Source organism: Falco rusticolus, chromosome W (genome assembly GCF_015220075.1).
Source record: "Falco rusticolus isolate bFalRus1 chromosome W, bFalRus1.pri, whole genome shotgun sequence".
Lineage (NCBI taxonomy): Eukaryota > Metazoa > Chordata > Aves > Falconiformes > Falconidae > Falco > Falco rusticolus.
Genome location: NC_051209.1, coordinates 17,564,523 through 17,573,802, shown reverse-complemented (window position 1 = coordinate 17,573,802; position 9,280 = coordinate 17,564,523). Strand labels below are relative to the sequence as shown.

Below are 9,280 nucleotides of genomic sequence, written 5' to 3'. Positions count from 1 at the left end.
CTTACAGTAAGACTGCATTTTTAATTACCGTACTCGTTAAGATTTGATGATGCCATAAGGCTAAGGCCTTTTATCACGGATTGGTTCTGAACTAAAAGGTGTGTGCACATGTAGATATGCACATTTGTGTTATTTTCCTTAATTGGCTACAAAATAATATAATTAGGTTGGGGACTAGATCTTGGGAATTTGTCTATTATACTTCTGTTTGTTAAGGAACGTGCATAACATACATACCCATGTAGGCTTGGCTTGTGGCATAGTTGTCAAATTTAGCATAGACATTCAGACAGATAAGCAACGTACTCTTCTTGTGTGTATCACCTACAAGCCATTATGGCTTAGTGTGCAAATCTGTATGTAACTATTGAAAAATCCCCTTATGAATGTATATAGCTTAGAACTAATTTTTCCCCTTTGTTAATTCTTTGATATCAATGAGGTATTCTTCAGAAAATGTATGGACTGGTTGGTTGCATAAGGGCAGTTGTTATTTGGACAGAAAATTGTTAATCGTCAGGGATTTTCCACTAAAATATTTGCAAATATTCCTAGTCAAACATCAGTTTGGTTTCTTTTTGGGTTTTGAGCTTGCATTAGTCCATGTTCAGAACTTTAAAATTGCCTTTGAATTTTTTAAACTTTTTATATTACTGGAACAGAAAGAGCATCTAAATTAAAGCTTCAAGCTAACTTTATTTTTCAAGTATTTCAGGAATTATACTTCTGAACTGAGATTTTATAAGTTGGCTGTGTATTTTCCTGTGTTAAAACGCTGTTATTGAAAATGGTCAACCAAGCCTATGTCGCCCAAAATAAAAACGGGGGAATTGTGGATAACTGGCTAGCTGAAAAGGGTCACATAGACATAGTCCAGCTGGCTGGACAAAAATGCACATCGCTTTCAGCTTATCTGAAGTAAAGCAAAAGTTACACAATAACAGCAAGATTGCTGTGGGAAAAGAATGTTGCAGGAGGGAACAGATAACTACAGAAGAGAAACTAGGGGCAGGCTTGGTATTTAGGCAACTAACCAATAATGAGCTTAACTTTTGTAATATGTATGAGCTAATTATAACAAGGCATAAAAGGTGACTGTAAGGCACAATAAAGGAAGTCTGCTGATCACTCATATTGAGTGTCTGTGTCTTCCCTCCGTCGCGACAGACAAGGTTTCAGAGCCTCTAGCAATCCTTTTTAGCACAAAGCTATTCAACTTTACATGCACAGAAAGGCAGTCACATCCTTGGATTACCAAGCAGATACAGCATAGATTCAGTTTAGCCAAATCTTCTAGCTGATGTCAAAATTCCACTTAAGTCAGGAAGTGTCACAGTGATTTACATAAGTAAGAAAAACAGACCTGTAGCTTTTATGACTTGCTTGAAAGAGATAATAAGTAAGAAAAACAGACCTGTAGCTTTTATGACTTGCTTGAAAGAGATAGTTCCTTTTCAATTTATTCATGGTCAGAGTGAATAATACAGCTGGAAGTCAAGAGTTCTCATTGCTTGTATTGAAATCACAAATCTAGGCCATTTACAGGTAGTCACCATTTCACCTGCTTAGCGATTCCAGACAAGTGTTTTTGGGAAAAAAACCCAAAAACCTACAAATGTTTTGGGGTGAAAACTACCTCTAATTTTCTTATCCAGAAATGCCTACGGTTTGGGGTTTGTTTTTTTTTTGGGGGGGGGAGTTGTTGTTTTTGTTTTAATTTACTGAAACCCATTGCCTGCAAATTTACACTCGATGTTTTTATCTTGATTATGCTTAAGGGGAAAAAATAGAAAACAACAACAAAAAACAACGCTAATATTTTAAATTGCTTGTGAACAGTGTTTACTCATTTTTCAGCCAGTTTTAACTGAAAAAAATATTTTTGCTGACAGGCCACTGGCTTAAAGCAAAATCTTTCTTTCTTGAGGCACATCCAAATGCTGTCTTCCTCTCCTCTTTATTTGACTGCATCAGACTAGCATTCTGAATGGCACTGTAAGAAACTATGGACTAGGGTATTGTTTATTAAGATTTATGTTAAGCCCAATGTAAAGATTAGGCAACAAAAGATAAGATAACCGCCAGGTGTCCAGGATGCCGATTGTGAAAGATAAGATAACAGCCAGGTGTCCAGGATGCCGCTTGTGCATATGAATGAAGGGTCAACACCTCCACTACTTCATGAACACGAAAGTAAAAAAAGTATAAAAAGGGACTGTTTGAACTGCTCAGTACAGCAGTTGGCGAAGCGCAGACTCCCCTGCCGTCCAGCGCTGTCTTTGCTCGTATTCTACTTGCTGTAATTAATAAAAATTTTAATTGGATTATGATCCATTGTGGTCTCAATTTATAACAATTCTGGTGCCGTGACTCGGATTAGGAACGGTGGGCTTTGGTCCTCCGGGGAGGCGCCCCGCGACATTTCGTGGCCCCGCGACCAACAGCTTGCTCCAACCTTACCGATGAACCTAAATTCTAGAATAATGAGCAAAGGAGAAACCGGTAAAATCCCATAAAATTCTGTGCACGGGAGTCCGGACGAAGATGCAGGACGCGTGAGTATATTGCGAATTTGTTCGCGGGTTTGCCGTTCGGGCGGGATTGGGTTTCCTGGAATATAACGAGTGAGAGGTTCGATATACTGAACCAAGCGAGTGCGGACTCTTAAGTACTGCGTCTCCCATCTCCCGCGAGGGACTGGGCCAGGAACAAGGGGAGCGAGTGAGTGTATGTTTGTGGATATTCCAGAAGATGGGGGCGAAGGGCAGCAAGCCTTCGACTCCCATGGGAAGGGTACCCATTGTACCTAAGAATACCCCTCTGGCATATATCTTAGACAATTGGAGATATTTCCCTGGAACTCTAGGGAAAGATAAGCAGAAGATGATAGAATATTGTACTAAGATATGGGGAGGGAAGAAAATTTCTAAAAATGTCTTTTGGCCAGTCTATGGGTCAGAAGAAGATTGGGTAAGACAGCAATTAAACCTCTGGGTTAATAATAAAAAAACCCCTTAACCCGGAGGAGAGTCGATATGCGGAAGTGTGGCTAGAAAGACCGGGAGCTAGACTTTACCCACTGAATGAAATAAAAACTAAATAAAAGAAAAAGCAGGAAGAGTTGGACGAAACCCTTCTAACCCCCCCTCCTTACATTCCTCCTTCTGCTCCCGCAGAGGTCCCCAGAGCGCCCACTCCCCCACCAGAGTCGGAACAAGGGTCTCCCCCTCTTCCTAGACTCGTAACTAGAAGCCAAAAAGGGGCAGCTCAGATGTACCCCCTAAGGGAAATACCCATGGGGGGACCTCAACCTGTGATCGGATATATTTCCGTACCCCTAAACTCGGCTGACCTACGAGATTTTAAAAGAATCGAGATGGGAAACTTAATTGAGGACCCACTCGGAGTGGCAGAAAGATTAAATCAATTTTTGGGACCAAACCTTTATACTTGGGATAAGATGTAATCTATCCTTGGTCAATTATTTACTACCGAGGAAAGAGATATGATGACGAGCAGGAATGAGACTGTGGGATGCTCAGCATGCCCAGGGACCTCAAGCAGATATTAAATGGCCACTTCAAAAACCTAATTGGGATAATCAGGATCCGGTGCATAGAACTCATATGCAGGACCTGAGAACTATAGTAATCCAGGGGATTAGAGAAGCAGTACCCCGTGGCCAGCATATCAATAAAGCATTTAATGAAATACAAAAGAAAGATGAAAGCCCTACTGAGTGGCTGGAACGACTGAGGAAAGCCCTTCAGCTGTACTCTGGGGTAAATCCAGACGACTCTTTAGGGCAAGCGCTCCTCAAAACTCAGTTTGTGGCAAAATCATGGGAAGATATCAGAAAGAAGATTGAAAAGTTAGAAGACTGGCAGAATAGAGGGTTGGATGAATTATTGAGGGAATCTCAGAAAGTCTACGTAAGGCGGGAAGAAGAGAGCAGCAAGCGACAAGTAAAAATGATGGTAGCAGCGGTCAGAGAGGATCGCAAAGGGCAAACTGGTGAACACAGATCTGCTGGAACGAAACAAGGGAACGTAGTAGTAAAGAAGGAACAGAGATGTTGTTTTTACTGTGGAAAGAAGGGACATATAAAGAAGAATTGCAGAGAAAGGATCAGGGATGAGGAAATATTGAAAACGGAATAGGAGAGTCAGGGGCTCTATATCTTAGGGGACCGGAGTCATCATGAGCCCTTGATAAAATTAAAAATAGGTCCCCATAAACAAGGGTTCACCCTTTTAGTAGACACTGGAGCTGAGAAATCGACTATTAGGCAAATACCTGAGGGATGTAAAGCTTCCCCTGGAAAAAAAAAAAAAAAAAAAAAAAGTACAAGTAATTGGGGCAAAAGGAGAACCCTTTAAAGTAAGCAAAATCAAAAATGTGGTATTCGAAACTGAAAATAAATTTGGAATGGGTGAACTCTTGCTCGTCCCTGAAGCAGAATTTAATCTGTTAGGACGAGATTTAATTGTTGAATTGCAATTAGAAATTAAAATAAAAAAATCAAGAGCTAACAGTGTCTGCTTATCCTTTGACCGTGGATGATCAAAAACAAATTAACCCCGATGTCTGGTACTCTCCAGACACAATTAGTAGACTGGAAATCCCACCGATTAAAATCCAAATTTCCGAACCCCACATACCTGTGAGGGTAAGGCACCAAGATAACCCTGAATGATAGAGACTTTATTTGATTATTTTGCCGCATTACCTTTTGGTATAAAGTGTGTATTGTTGTTTATATTTGCTATAATTATTTCTTTTTTTATCTATTATATATGGAAGCGTACAAAGTGTGTTGAAGGAAATTGCTAAACTTATGCAACCACACAATATTAAGTATAGAAGATATGCTGATGTAAATAATATATGCACTCTAGATATACGAATTAGATGTAATAATTTGAACTGCAATTGTTATCCATTTGCTTGTTTCAGGTGTAAGGTATGCCAGAATAAATGGTGGACACACTGTGAATGTGGATACCCTCCAATAGGAGTTTGCACACAGTGTTGGAAAATCCAAAGAACTCTTACTGAGTGGAAATTAAAACAATTAGAGTCTAAACAAGAAATTATTCGAGAATCCCATGAGTGGTGGGAAATTTTTGCCAAAGGAATAAACTCTCAATATTATTGTTACCACTTCACCGAACCAGTCCCCTTTGTAGCTGAAATCTTGGCTATAAAATGCAGAAGGGAAGTACTAACCGTGTCTTGCTTTGCCCCATTAGTTAAAGCTGCAAAGTGGGAAGCCTATGTAAACAGGCAGAAAGCCCGAAGCAGCTGTTCTCCTGAAGAATTCCCTTGCTGCCGAGAAGATGGTACACCCCGTGGCTCGAAGCAACCGAGTCGATGGGCAAGGCAGAGGAGGAACAAACTGTGGAGAAAAGAACCAGAACAATGGGACACTAAAGCAACAATGGCCGAACTTCCCCAGGACTGGTAAAAATATACTTAAATTGGCAAAATTGACAGACACCCTTTTTCCTGGTATACCGTTAGTTTTGTTATTGATAATAACCCAAGCAAATGGAAACCCTCATGAACCTATGAACTGGACAATAACAAACATAAAATATCCAAGTAATCCAATCCAAGCACGAACTACACCGGGCACAGTTAGTTTCAATGTGAGTTTGCATGATCTAATTACTGAAGAAGATCGTAGAGATGAAGCGGATATATGTAAACCAATTTATATATGTCCAGCATCAAACCCTGGTAAAGGATACTGTAATTCTCCAGGTCATTATTACTGTGCATATTGGGGGTGCGAAACATGGGCCTCTGAGTGGTCCGCACCTGGAGACCAATATCTAGAAATAAAGTGGTCACCGGAAGGATGCGAGAGACCTAAATTACACGGAGACCGGTAGGGTCATTGCTTAAGTAAACCGATTCCTTGTGTGGGCATCAATATAACTATAAAAAATCCTGCTCAGGACTTTTGGCTGGCAGGGAAATATTGGGGAATTAGATATTGGGAAACAGGTGCAGACAGAGGAGGAATTTTTCAAATAATGAAGAGACCGATGCCCCACGATCCTTTACCAGTAGGACCAAACCTGGTCCTGAATCCACCCACTTTCTCTGAAGAAAAGGTTGCCCCCATAATTGTTGTAACCCCTTCTCCAGACTCCCTTTCGAAAAAAACTAATGACACTGTGACTGAATTCTCCTTATCCAGGGATCTAGAGTTGTCAGAATCCAAAGACCCCTTATGGAATCTCATGCAAGCCTCTTATCGTGCCCTTAATGAAAGCAAACCAAATTTAACTGAGGAATGCTGGTTATGTTATAATGTTAGACCACCATATTTTGAGGCAATTGGAAAACCAGGTAGGATTCAATGGTCTAATGGTTCAAACCCACGAGAATGCCCATGGGATGACCAGAGGAACCATACGCAAGGAATTACTATTCAATTAGTAACAGGTCAAGGAAAATGTATAGGTACAGTGCCCGAAAAGTATCAGCCTTTGTGCAACCGAACAGTCACTAACACCAATATAGAGAAACACAAGAATCAAAATGACAAATGGGCTATCCCGACACCAATGGGTTTGTTCAGACATCGGAGTAACGCCTTGCCTATCCCTAAATGTGTTTAATCAATCTCAGTTTTGCGTACAGGTGATTATTGTTCCTTGTCTGATCTATCACACCTCTGAGGAGGTGTTACGCCACTTTGAAGGAGACCTGAATAGACAAAAACGAGAGCCAATTACAGTGGTAACCCTAGCTACACTGCTGATAGCGGGCGGAGTTGGAGCAGGTACAGGCATAGCCTCCCTAGTAAAAGGTCAGGAATTACAAAGTTTGCAGATGGCTGTAGATGAGGATTTAGCAAAAATAGAACAATCTATCCAAAATTTAGCCACTTCAGTAAAGTCTCTATCAGAAGTAGTGCTGCAAAATAGAAGAGGATTAGATCTATTGTTCTTAAAGGAAGGAGGGTTATGTGTAGCTCTCAATGAAGAATGTTGTTCTTTTGCTGACCATACAGGAGTAGTCCAGGACACCATGTCTGAACTCCGGAAAAGGTTAGATCAACGTAAGGAAGATCGTGAGGCGGGCAGGTCATGGTATGAAAACTGGTTTAATATCTCACCTTGGCTAACCACTTTGTTGTCTGCTTTAGCAGGACCACTTATTATGTTGATTCTGGGACTTATATTTGGGCCTTGTATATTACGCTATATTTTACACTTTATTAGAGAACGGTTTGACATAGCTCAATTGCTTATTTTAACTACGAGGTCTAGGGCAAAATATAAGAGTGTATCTATTAATGAGGATGAAGATTGTTGCGAATGCGTTATGCCACGTGAAAACTATGCCTATTGTAATTGTGAGGTATTACCTTGTGAGTGTTATGATAAATGTTGGGATTGTGGAAAAAGGTTTGTTTGCAGTGCCGAGAATGAAAGCAGCATCTAATAAACAATAATAGGATAAAAAGAAAAAGGGGGGATTGTAAGAAACTATGGACTAGGGTATTGTTTATTAAGATTTATGTTAAGCCCAATGTAAAGATTAGGCAACAAAAGATAAGATAACCACCAGGTGTCCAGGATGCCGCTTGTGAAAGATAAGATAACTGCCAGGTGTCCAGGATGCCGCCAGATGTCCAGGAACCGACAGAAACAGGACAGACAACCCCATATAAGGTCATATGAGTGAAGGGTCAACACCTCCACTACTTCATGAACACGAAAGTAAAAAAAGTATTAAAAGGGACTGTTTGAACTGCTCAGTACGGCAGTTGGCGAAGCGCAGACTCCCCTGCCGTCCAGCGCTGTCTTTGCTCGTATTCTACTTGCTGTAATTAATAAAAATTTTAATTGGATTATGATCCATTGTGGTCTCAATTTATAACAGCACCATGGCTCTAATGCTCCTCATTATGTCTTTTTATTATGTATATGTTGTATTTTTTTTCCTCATGTATGCATATTATATTTTTTGCTGCTCAATACTTTATTCCATACGGATGGAACACATACAAGGGCCTGTCAGCCTGACAGTCTTTCTCAATCTTCTTTAAAAATAATCTCTTTAAGTATTTCTTGATCCAGATCTCTGCCTTATGCTCTTTGGAGGAGGGAACATATCTGATTTTTAAGTACAAAGAGTTCCTTTCTACAATTAGAAAAAACATTTTCAAGGGTGGAAATCTGATATACAGTTCTCAAAAAATCCAAAAATATGCAAAATATCAACCAGTCCTGTTTGCATAATCCCAGTGCTAGCATAAAGTTTTTATACTCTCCAAATACCTTCCTTCTCATAGATTTGAAGCACATGTATTAGAAGTGTCTCCTTGTACCATTTTAAGTTCTGTGTGAGGTTCCCAATCTCCTCCTATAGCCTGTTCCTGAACTTCAGCAGCCATCATCTTTCAGCCCAGCTCTGGAATATTGATCAGAAATTACTGCAGATCCCAGCTCAGTGGCTCATTTGCATTTAACATAACTAAATCTATTTAAAAATTATGAATTTGGGATTCCTTTCACCTAATTTTAGTTATCCGCAGGGTAAGTGTCTACAAACTGGTTTTCTGAGCTCTAGTTGTGAGACTCCACAGCGGGGCTCCTCCGATCAAATCCAGTACCTACCTCAGGCAGAGCTTGATTATTCTCCAGACTACATTGATTGCACCTGGAAAAGGGTCCCAAGTGCTAAGTTTGTATTGCAGGATGGAAGGCACTTGGAATCCTGTATCCTACCTATCAGCCCAGCATGCATATCTTGGATAGCCACGTGTCAGTGCATGTAGCTGTGCTGAGCTCTAAATGTCCATGCATTTCTGAGCTGTCTTGGTTCCATCTGGAATCAGCAAGGCAAGAGAGAGCTGGGGGGAACTGGTTTTGGGAGGTGGGTGTTGCTCACTCTTTGCTGTAAAGAAAAAGTACATACACAATTTTTAAGACAACTGAAGTGGTCTGTGGTGAAACCCACCCTCGGTTGCATATGTGGGATGATGTCAACCTTCTAATGGTGCTTTTAAAGAAACACATCCTTAAGTCACACCTTGGAAGTGAATCCTAATCTGCTTTGGTTTGGAAGGTTGCTTCTGGCCTTGATTTGTAGAGGATCCTGGGGCAGTTGCCTACTTACTTATTTCAATGTTTCCTTATCTGAGCAGTGGATAATACTCTCACAGGGATTTTATTATTTATTTTTAACACCGATACAGCACTGATTATATACAAACATATTTAGAATCACATTATGTTAGATACTGTAAAAAAAAAAT

The 9,280-nt window shown here is 40.3% G+C and overlaps 1 long non-coding RNA gene across 1 annotated transcript; it reads left to right on the top strand.

Annotated features, from left to right (window-relative positions):
- The first annotated feature begins 2,049 nt into the window (after nucleotides 1-2,049).
- Nucleotides 2,050-7,876, top strand: LOC119140897. The gene is made up of 2 exons (XR_005101778.1): nucleotides 2,050-2,085; nucleotides 7,648-7,876. It is a non-coding gene; the product is annotated as an uncharacterized LOC119140897 (long non-coding RNA).
- The last annotated feature ends 1,404 nt before the right edge of the window (nucleotides 7,877-9,280 follow it).